This window comes from Pygocentrus nattereri, chromosome 25 (genome assembly GCF_015220715.1).
Source record: "Pygocentrus nattereri isolate fPygNat1 chromosome 25, fPygNat1.pri, whole genome shotgun sequence".
NCBI lineage: Eukaryota > Metazoa > Chordata > Actinopteri > Characiformes > Serrasalmidae > Pygocentrus > Pygocentrus nattereri.
Window position 1 is genome coordinate 14721996 of NC_051235.1, and position 10118 is coordinate 14732113.

The window sequence follows — 10118 nt, forward strand, 5'->3', positions numbered from 1 at the left end:
AATGAGAATGAAAGCATCACATAAAGTCATCCAAAACTGCAATAGCCTCCACTTAAACCCCCCTGATGACCACGTAACTGATGTCAGGGAAAAACACCTTCAATCTTACAAACTAAATAGACATTGTTTTGACATATTTAAAGCACTTGCAGTAAAATAGCATTTTAATTAACTTTAGCAAAATTGTTATTCACAACAATGCTGCAACTTTTTAAACACAAGGTAACGTTTTTGTGTTTGGAAATGCAAATGAGTAGAAAACACACTCTGTCTGAATATCTGGTCACTTTCAGGAGCGTCTTTAACTAAATGTTTCATCAGATTCAAAATATATCCATCGAAACTCTGTCTGCTTTATTATTACTAACAATGTATATCTGAATGTTGGCCCAGAGTGATCAGATATAGAGTGATCTGCCTTGAAATGGCAGCACTAACTTCCACAAAGCTGACAGAGAAATGTTTAATGTGTGTTTTTTTCAGGCAAAACATTTTTTTTTCAGTTTATATTTTTTGGTGGCACAGCTTTGTTTTTCAGTAAAAAAGACACATGCAGAATATAAACATTGTCTTGAATCGCAGATCTACATCTTTATCATATAATCTGTCCAGCAGCACAACTGAAGTCGTTCAGTCTGCGGTCAAGACTTCATTTGCAGTGTCTTATGCAGTGTAACATGCAATAAGCTTATAAGGCCACTGTTATCGGTCTTCAGTGGGCTTGACGTAAATAATGAAGACTACTTCGCACTTTGGGAAATGACGTAGAGAGAGTCACAATTATGACTGGTCAGAGAACAAAGACAACACTAAAAATAAATTAGCACCAAATCTATTAAAAAAACTATTAAGTATTCAGAGCTTAGGCATTTACAAGGGTTATGCTTATGATCTGTCTGAATCTCATAGAGGTGGTAATAAGCTAAATATATACCAAATCATCATTTATAGGGTACGTTTTGTGAAGAGGTGGCTGTCCCAAACCCTAAGCCCTACATTTTAAATGGTAAAAAATGATACTTACATTTTTTGTAGTGTTTGGTGTGTGAAGTTGAAAGTTTAGGTTTATCATCAGTTTAATATTTAGATTAAAGAAACTTCAAAAAGTTTATTTCCCTACTGAAACACAAAGAGTTTTAGTCCATAGGCAGAGCCTTGCATTAGCCACACCCCTGAATTTTGGAGCAGGAAGTGAGACTGCATCACTGCCTCTTTTTGCCACATGGTGAGCAGTTAGATTTTGTTGTTTTATTATAGACGTGTCGAAAAAGTCTACAAAATCAACATGCAGCATTAAGAATTGTCACTACCAAAGCACATGCTGTGCAACTAAGTGCACTTTTTGTGTTTTAATAGAAACTATTAGGCGGCACGGTGGCGTGGTGGGTAGCGCTGTTGCCTCACAGCGAGGAGGGCCTGGGTTCAATTCCCTGGCCGGGCGACCAGGGTCCTCTCTGTGTGGAGTTTGCATGTTCTCCCCGTGTCTGCGTGGGTTTCCTCCGGGTTCTCCGGTTTCCTCCCACAGTCCAAAGACATGCAGTCAGGCCAATTGGACGTGTTAAATTGCCCCTAGGTGTGAGTGACTGTCTGTGTCTGCCCTGCGATGGACTGGCGACCTGTCCAGGGTGTATCCTGCCTTCCGCCCGAAGACTGCTGGGATAGGCTCCAGCAACCCCCCCGCGACCCTGACGGAGAAGCGGCTTAGAAAATGGATGGATGGATAGAAACTATTATGACTTAAGGTATGTACATTTGTTCAAAGCTGTGTTTGCTACTCACTGGCTCAAAGTTCTGCTCCAAATCAGCAACATTTTCAGTACTGAGACATTCACTACCAAAACATTTGGTAAAGTTACAATAGTGATCCATTATGATCATTTCGGTAGTGAGAGAATAGAACATAAGGTTTCTCATTTAAAGCAAAAGGATTTTATTCTAAAGCGCAATTCAGTTTAAAATTCTAAATATGTTTTCAACGTCGACTTTGAACAAATTTAGTAGAATACCAAATGTATTAAGCAATGTATTATTGTCTGTAAATGTCCCTCCTTGACACTGGGCCCTGCTTGGGGCTCCTCTCAGCCTGGAGGCCTCAGGCCTGAACCCTAGTGAACCCATGCATTCACTCCAGATACTTGTATTCTATTTAGTGAATCTGTGTCTCAAAACAATGAAGTATCTGATAGTCTGACTTTAAATCTTGTCAACTGGTACTGCTATTTAAGCACCAATATAAAATTTGCATGAGAAAAGGTTTTTGACTAACTTGGCCAATTAAAAACCCAAAAGCCCCCAAATGTTATATAGCAGCGCACATGTAACATCCTGTCTTGCCCTGCTTTATCTTCCCTTGTGTGTCTTGCCATGTGCTTTTGTTGTTGTTTTGGTGTGTGTCTCCTGCCCGGTCCTGCCTCCTTTTCATTTGTCCCACCTATCTCTAGTCTGTAGCCCTCCCTTCTTGTTGATCGCAGGTGTTTCTTGCTTGTTCCATGTGTATTTGTACCCCTTGGCTGTGTACTATGTGTTTTGATTAGTCCCTGTTTTGTCATGTCCTTTTGTATTTTGTTTTCTTTTTGTCCAAACATTTTGTCATTAGTGTTTTTATGAATCACTTTTATAGATTCATTTGCTTCAGCGTTTTCAATAAATCAAAGGACTTTCACATGCATCCTGCCTCTTCATATCACCCATTGTTACAAGCTAATTGGAGGCTATTAAAATTCACCTATTTGGCACATTATGGACAAACTCTTTTTACTTGATGACGCACTAGAACTATAGTGATTCAAACAATGCTTTTCTGCTGTCATACCTTATCACTTTTTATTTAGTTCCTTCTCTCTATTCCCGCATAAACCCATATGGTCATAATATCAAGGTGATGATTTTAGTTTTAAATCAGCAATGCAGAACTAAATTCTCTCCCTGCTGCAGATCAAATGGGCTTCTGGCTCCCTCCGCTCCAATAGCGAGAGCAGAACTGGCCTAAATTGAAGTTTAAATTCCAAGAAAATGGTTTTCTCTGCCGCAGAATACTTATGCGCTTTTATTAATGTCAAGTGAGATTATTCTGTGAAGCTAAATTTCATGCTCGCTCTGCTTTGATGAATAGGCTACTTCTGCACACCCTCCCAAAATAAAAAGCCTCCAACTTCATTTCACTCAAAATCACTTGCACATATGGAAACGGACTCTCTAACATTTCATGTCAAATTGTAAGATTGTTTATGCTTAGAGTTTAAATCCTTAGAATAGTTATTATGAAACAGCTTATATGAACACTTGCTTTTGTTAATTACAAACTGACAGCAATGCCTGTTCCTGTCATTGCATCACTACATGTTCTTTTTAAAGCAGTAACAGTTAAAAGTTTGGAATTAACACATGGAATTATGTAGTGACCAGAAAGCTGTTATACACATAAAACATCTCTTTAAAGTAAAAAATAAATAAATAAATGAAAGCATACGCATCAGCTTAAGCACTGAGCCACAGAAGGGCATGCATTACAGTGATTTTATGACAGCGAAGGGTGTTCTTATATATTACACAAAAATGGTCATTTCAGATATATCCATATATGCCAAACATCAGGCCCATGACACAATACTTTACAGCCCACAAAAGTGTTTTAATTTTGCATCAATATTAGCCCCTTTCACAAGTGTAGTGCTACACTACAATCCTCAGCATGCACTGCAACATAATGTGCATGCCCACCTCCCCCAACAACAGTCTATGGGAGAGTGGTTCCTTAATTCTACCACAACAGTCATATCACCAAACACACTAGCTGCATTTCATGAATGAATGATGAAAAGATGCCAGATGGGAACATTTTAAATTGTGAATATTTCCAGTATTCATGTAATATTTCAAGGTCTACTACAAGAGTCTACATTTTAACACCCCTGATGTAAGCCATTCTTAGCATTCTTTAATCTTCTATATTTCTGTTTTCATCATATGAATCATATTGTAAGTACTTTAACTCAAGCATGCGATGTTAATGATGGAGTTGTTTAGCATGTTTGCTATTTTTTAGGATGTTAGCTAACTGACCAGCCTAGTTCTAGTTAAGAAAATAAGATGTCAGCCCCTCAAAATGAGTTCCATGCAAGCAGCATTAGAGTCAAAGGTTATTCCACAGTACAAGGATTTTTTGTGATGTAATACAGAATTCAGCTGTTGTGAGGCGGTTGGTGTACGTGTATCAAGTTTTGTACAGTGGCCTTCAAGCATGACTCAGCCAATCAGATATTAGGACTGGAACTATCTGTTTGATAATTCATGGCTTTCTGTTTGTCTCAGAAATGTAAACATATGTTTGTTTAATATTTTTAGACAAAAATCTCTTTAGGTTTATCGTAAGCATTAAACATTTAAATTTGGTTTTAGACGTTTGTGGGGGTGGGGATGGTTGAGGGGTATCATTCTGATGTTGGACATTAACTCTCTAGACTGTTTTTGGTCCCACTGTGCCAATAATTCTCATACTAGCAATAATTCTTACTTACTATAAGGGCAACAGACTAAAGTCTTTATGGAAACAAGAGTTTATTCTTAAATTACTCAATCATGAAAAACTATTTCCCTCACTTTTTAAAAAGATTTTGATGTAGTCTGTAAACAGTTAGTAGAAAAATGGAAAGAAATGATGCTGTGATTAGGACGCATTATTTTAATCTAAGTATTTGAAATGAAACTGACTAACGGCACAATTTGTTGATCTTTAAATATCATAAATGCTTAAACAACAAACAAAAAACAAAATAATCCTATTTCATTTTATTTTCACACAAATCATGTTTATACAACTAAACCTTTTGGAGTAATATTTTGACACCAATCATTTAAAACTATGATAAAAATAAGAGTTAAAACTATCCTAAAAGAAAAAGAAGAATCAAGTCATTTTAAAATAATAGCAATTGCTAATCATTTTCTAAACAAAACTAATGATGTGTAAACCCTCATATTGGATGCTGACTGCTATATGACTGCTAACTGGAATGGCTCAGGATTGAGTACACATTAAATACTTTATAATTCGAAGGTCCAGAATAAGCAAAAATCATTAAAAAAAAAAAAAAAAAACAACAACAAAAAATGCAAATGAAAAACTAAACAGTAACTGCAGTGTTCTCTCACATGACCGCACAACTCTTTATATAGAATTCATTTTTATTATTCTGAATAGTAAAAAAAACCTTTGCAAATGTGAATCATACTTTTGGATGGATGAAAGATGAATACTTGCTTTTTTGAGTCGGTCTGGTGCAGTAAAGTGTATCGTCCACAAGTTGCACCTTCCCCAAAACACTGAAAAGACCAATAGCCTTTTTGGTTTCAAACCTTTCCTTGTATCATTACACCTTTCATTATCATGAAATATGTATCATGTCATTTAAAATGAGGAATGAGTTTCTTACCCTGAGGCAAATTTATGCAAAAGCAGGATATGATATGTTTTTGCGATATCAAAAAACAATGCATTTACATATACGTCTGTCTGTTCATGTTGAAGGAGTGTTTCAACTTGGCATGCCTTTCGAATCAGGCACAACGCAGCTCAGCCAATCAAAAGAGTTATTTACAGATATTAATCTTAAAGGCACAGTAACAAAAAGAGGCTGTTTAAATCTCAAGATTGGAAAGGTTGGAAATGATCATGTAAAAATGAATTATGACTTCAATTCGGAACATAAACATGCACAACTGTCACACTTGAACCTCATGGGGAAAAACATATAAAAACAATGCAGTGAATACCAGTGAATGTTTGGTAACTTTAACCACCCTTATCACTTTTTTTATCAAGCTATAACGTTAATGTTACTGAAGTTAACGCAGACAGCATTAATAACCCACTCTTCTAATGGTTGTCTTTTCTTTCTTTTTCTACTGAATAGTTTTCAATACACTTACCCACCTTATTTTTCACATGACCTGAAATATTATGGATAGTGTCATTCATACAGTTTTTAGCAAAGTTAAAGAATGTGTGCTTAGTTTTTGACCCATTAAATGTCTTTGAGGCTCTCTGAGACAATGAGCAGTTTGCGGCTGTCGCTATGATGACAGTATGGAAAGAAGATCAATGTTATGAGTGTAAACAGCGCAGAGCTTCAGTAGACATGTGAATGCCCTACTGAAAAAAAACATCATAGAAACCAATAAACATTTCTGCTGGTGGTGCCCAACAGCCACTAATGGTATTTTGTGTTTTACTAAGGGGTTGATATCACATTGTAAAGGATTCTGGTTTAACAGGTGTTCTGAGACTGGAACAACATGCATTTGACAGTTTCCTAATGGGATCTAAGGTGTCCTACAGAAAACCAGTGGTCTGTGAAGTAACCATTGAGCTAATTATCACTTGAAAGCAAAATGATCAGGTTTTAATTCTGTTTTTTGTTTTTTTCAGCAGGGTCTACTTTGCTTCATGATGACTCTTTGAAAAAACCCAGTTGTTAATGCCCATAAAATGCAGCCAGATGATGAAAAGACTCAGTTTTACTGGCTATTTTGTAGAATGTTACTTAAAGATATACTGATCTGATATACTTTAACCACATTTCTTTCATGTTAATATTATGTTATTAGCATTTAAATGCATTCCTGCTTTGTCACAGGTTCTGTCCATAATTCCCTCCAACATCATGGGGCTCAAGACTGAGGCATATATTGTAAATTTGCATTTTATTGCAGTTCAGTGCTACTAAAACTCTAAGGATGCTGCAAGGTGCACCAACAGAAACACAAGTACTGCATGCCCGCTCCTCCCTCCATCGTCAGGGCCGCTTTCCCTGTCGTCAGTCTCCAAAAGGTCACCAGCCAAACATATTCAGTCCAAAATCACTCAGAAGGCTGAAAATAAGACTCTTATTTTTTTTTTCAAGCCGGGGCCACTAGCAGGCTAGAATCCCTTGACCAGTGGTTTGCAGCCTTTGCAGAAATTTGCTAAAGATATTTTTATTGTAGATTTTATTGTTTTTAAAAAGACAGTATGAACAGTTTTAGAGCTGGCAGGCGTAGGCCGCTTAGAGTGGGCCTGCATGTAGTTAGCATTTTTTGGTTCTGCTGTCATAGCTGTGTTTATTTAGTGCTGTGGTGAGTTTTTTTCCTTTTTTTGGTGGAAATTGCTCTGCAAGCTGTTAGTGATTGAAGAACACTTGCTTTGTTGTGACAGGTCAATGAAGCCAGTGGCTGACAGATGTCTCAGAGAGAGAGAGAGAGAGAGAGAGAGCAGTTTGGGCTGTGTCAGGTTTAGTTGTAGAATATAAAATCCCGGCTTGTTTCTTCCCCCAGATGTCACTTTCCAATTCCCCCCATCAGTGTTTTATGGGCTTTGTGCTCTTCTGAGCGAACCGACTCTCTGAAATGACTTTTTATTGCGACTTACTTAGCCTGTTAATGTAAGCTATTACCAAGCTCACCACGTTACTATAGCAACAAACCTGATAAAGTGTACTGGCAGAGTGCAGTGATAGATTGCATGTGCATGCTGTGTCATATCTAATTAACTCAAACAGACTGTACAGAGCATTATTCCAGCGCTGCGAGGAGAATCAATAAACATAGAGGCAGCCCAAAAAACCCTCCCCCCTTTCTCTCACTCTTTTTTTAAACAGTCTCATACAATCACGCCATCTACTTCTCTCACTTCCTCTCTTTTTCTTTCCCTCTCACAGGTCTCTTTCTCCCTCTCTTTCTCTCTTCTTTCTCCATCTGTCTCTCTTTCTTATATGTTTGCCTCTCTCGCCTAACTCTACCTCACACACCCTATAGCTTTCCTTTCTTCTCCCTGCCTCTCTTTCCCCCTCAGCCTCCATCTCACTTTTTCTTTTGTTTACCTCTCTCTTTTCTTTCTCTCCTCATTATTTTTCTTTTTCCTACCTCTCTTTCTCTTCTCTCCTCCTCTCACTATTCTTTGTCTGCCTGTATTTCTGTAATTGACCCCATTTCTCTCTCTCTCTCTCTCTCTCTCTCTCTCTCTCTCTCTCTCTCTCTCTCACTCTCTCTCTCTTCAATGTCTTTCTCTCCCTCCATCTTTCTTTTTTCTTTTGTCTAGCTGACATTCTTTGGTCTATATCCCTCACTCTTTCTTGCTCCCTCCATCTTTGTCTTTTTCTCTTTCCTAACCTTTTTCTGTAATTTTCTTCTATCTTTCTATCTTTCTAGCTCTCTCACACTCATTTTTTTCTCTCTTTGTCTCTGTCTCTCTTTTTTCTTTTGTCTATCTCTCTTTGCTGTGCCTCACTCTGCCTTTCTCTCTTCATTTTGTCTCTCATCCTGGTCCAGTCCAAATCCCCTCATCTCTCCATCTTTTCTTTTTGCTTTTGTCTGTCTCTTTATATCTTTCTCTATGTTTCACTCTCTTCTTCTTCTTTCTTTTCCTACCTCTTTTCTCTCTCTCCGTCTTTATTTTGTCTTTCTCTCTCTTTGCTCTATCACTCTCTCCTTTGTCTTTTGTCTGCCTCTTTGTCTAAATCACTGTGCTTCTCTCTCTCTTGCTTTTATCTCTCCCATCTTCTTTCTTTTTTCTTTCCTCTCTCTTTGCTCTACGTTACTCTCCCTTTCTTTCTCTCTGCTTTCGCTCTATGTATTTCTCATTTTCTCTCTCCCACTGTCTCTCAATTTGCTGTTGCCTATCTCTGTTTTTCTCTGTGCTTCTCTGTCTCCCTCTATCTCTTTTTCTTTTGTCTCTCTCTCTTCTCTCTCCCTCTATCTCCCTTTTTTCTTTTGTGTATCTCTCTCTGTATCTCTCTATCTCAGTCTCTCTCTCTCTGACAGTAGACAGATCATAACTGCTCCGGCACTGTTCCTCTGTAGAGGCAGGTGCTCTATAGACTCCATTCAGGATTGGGCGTCTATTCAGCTCGCTCTTCTTCCACTGCTTCATTCATTCACGCTCAGCAAAGCACCATCTGCTCCTGTTTAGCCCAGAGCACCCACAGCTGACCAAAGCAAGAAGAAGAAGGAGAAAAAAACAGCACCCCAACAGCTGTTCCCAAACAAAAAGCAAACCAAAGAGGGCAGAGGGAGGTGAGACGCAAAATCAGCGTGAGGAGTAAAAACACTGAGAACGAGATGGAAACTGTACACTTTCATAGAGACACGGGAGAAAGCTCCATTCAGCTGAACAGGGAAATGGTTAATATACAACAGTATAAATCTGCTAGTGTGCCATAGTGAACTTGGTGAACTCTGGGAGGTCAGAGACTGTGGAGTGTGACAGTGAGCCCTGATTTTTTACACATTCAGACATGCAAAACAAGACAATGTTACTTAACCCCTTAACCCATTCAACCCATTCATGAATATCTGAGATTTTGAACAGCTCTTTGGTCTACGTGGTTTCTGAGCTTGTCTGAGCGCAAATCGGAAGAAATCATCCAAACATCAATTCCCCACTTTCATATCTAGATAACAAAATAATTCCAAATAGTCATTCAATGGATAGACTTCATAGACAATAGATGCTTGTGTGCTTGTGTGTATCACTCCTTATAACGAGTGAATTGGTGGAGCTGAATTGCTGTGGGCTGAATAGGAGGACATATGTAAATCAATTAATTTTGTGACATCATAGAAACAATGAATTCAAAACTAGCTGTTTTTGCTGGTTTTGAAACTTTGACAATGTTTACATAATACACCAAACTCTTTTATTTAAAAAAACCAAGGTAAATTGGGTTTCCAGTGATATGGGCTCTTCAGGATGAATTAATTGAATAATCAGGTATAATTTTTAAATGAGTCATTCTATGGACACATCCTTTTTTTGTGTCCCTAAGTTACCATGTAATTTATTGAGCCACCACTTTAGCAATATTAGTTTTTCAATCAATTATATAGAATTCAAGCACCGCAGAAGTGCTCATCGTCACTGTCATGTATAAAAGCTGAGGCCATATTTTGAGGTAAAAAACATTTTTCTGTCATTGTAACTGCAGTAATCTGTACATGACTGAAATATATGAATTAAATGACATAAAGAAAACAAATGCCAAATAAATATATATAAATGAAAAATATAATAAAAGTTGTTGTCCTCAAGAGTTGGGTCACTGGTTTTACTCTGTAACCAAAAAATCTCTTATTTTGAAACACAA